Source organism: Piliocolobus tephrosceles, chromosome 9 (genome assembly GCF_002776525.5).
Source record: "Piliocolobus tephrosceles isolate RC106 chromosome 9, ASM277652v3, whole genome shotgun sequence".
Classification (NCBI taxonomy): domain Eukaryota; kingdom Metazoa; phylum Chordata; class Mammalia; order Primates; family Cercopithecidae; genus Piliocolobus; species Piliocolobus tephrosceles.
The window spans coordinates 87,656,105-87,658,082 of NC_045442.1; positions in this window are offsets into that span (position 1 = coordinate 87,656,105).

Below are 1,978 nucleotides of genomic sequence, written 5' to 3' on the forward strand. Positions count from 1 at the left end.
TCCTTCCTTCCTTCCTTCCTTCCTTCCTTCCTTCCTTCCTTCCTTCCCTACCTCCTTCCTTCCTTCTTTCCTTCCTTCCTCTTTCTTTCCTTCTTCTTTCTTTCCTTCTCTCTTTCTTTCTTTCTTTTTCTCTCTACCGCTCTTTCTCTTTCTCTCTCTCCTTCCTTCCTTCCTTCTTTCTATTTTCCTTTCCTTTCCTTTCCTTTCCTTTCCTTTCCTTTCCTTTCCTTTCCTTTCCTTTCCTTTCCTTTCCTTCCTTTCCTTTCCTTTCCTTTCCTTCCTTTCTCTCTCTCTCTCTCTCTTCTTTTTTGGCAGGTCTTGCTTGCTCTGTCCCCTAGGCTGGAGTGCAGTGACAATCACAGCTCACTGCAACCTCAACCTCCTATGCTCCAGCGATCCTCCCATCTTAGCCTCTTGAGTAGCTGGGACTATAGCCATGTGTCACTACACCCAGCTAATTTTTAAGTTTTTTTTTTTTATAGAGATGAGGTCTCTCTATGTTGCCCAGCTGGTCTCTAACTCCTGGACTCAAATGATCCTCCTGCCTCGGCCTCCCAAAGTGCTGGGAATTCAGGCATGAACCACGATGCCCCACCACAAATGACCTTTTCAATCAATTTTTCAAAAAGTCTGTGTGATTCCAAATGTGTATTCTTTAGAAAACAGTTGATGTTTGTGTGTGCTTGGCAGGAAGAGACCATGTACAGAACGTTTCTTGCTCTGTTTGCTTTGGTGAAATCCTTGAGCAATGAGGTCATCCCATTGCATGATCTTAATATACAGAAGACTTTGTATTTACCATCAATTTTCAGGTGAATTCTCAAAAAGTCTGCATACCACTTATCTTTTCTTTCTACATGAAATAGTTTTGATTAACTCCATTTGTTAGCATATAAATAATAACTTTAGGTAAATATATTTTACTCTTCAACCCATACCAGAGGCAGACTAGAAATGATAATTTATTCTCCAAGTGCACATAAAGTTTAATGATATATGCTGCATAAGTGCGTCCTTGTTAAACACATACACACACAAATGCAAGATTTTATGTATTATTTTTCCATTATGATTATGCTTTAGAAAACCCTTTGCATCCTACCCTGCAGAACTAATAAGTGTGTGAGCACAGGGTTTCTTAGGAGAGAGGGAGCTTGTTTTAAAAGATAATATCCTTAAAAATTGCTGCTGAAACTTCCTTTTGGGGAAATAATAAGTGCTTAGCTCAATCACTTTCTCTACTTGGTCTCTGAGAAAAGGGTGAGCTATCTGACATATGTCTACTCCAAATACATCTATGAGGACAAGGATGGTCTGAAAGCCCACATGCAGAGAACATAACTAGGCCTGGATTTTTGATGAGCCAAAGCTTTTTCCCTTTATCCTCACCTCCCTATCTTCCGGCTACTGGAAATATCTATCTATCTATCTATTTATCTATCTATCTATCTATCTATCTATCTATCTATCTATCTATCTATCTATCTATCTATCCGGCTACTGGAAATATCTATCTATCTATCTATCTATCTATCTATCTATCTATCTATCTATCTATCTAGATATAGATATAGATTTATCCAACAGAACAAGCTGGAAGGCTGGAGAAGGACATCTCTCCACCTTCCTAGGCTGCCCCTGCCTCCCCAGGACTGTGTCACCTCGCCACCCATCCACACTTCACCACCCTCCAACATTGCCTTGGGCTGTTCTCCTGTGGGGCCCAGACAGTGTGGGGCTGCTGGTAAGCTGATTGTTATTAATGGACGTTGTAACTGCTGTGAGTTGATAACATCTTAAAAAAAGACAAAAATAATTACGGTGATGCAAGACTCCTGAACAAACTGCATTTTCAATATAACTCTAATTTTAACAACATCAGAAAGCGACTTTATGTTGTTCAATATTTTGATCATTTAACAAACAGCAGCATTGTGAAAGGAAAGTAGGCACAAAACAGTTCAGTGTAGGAGGGTTT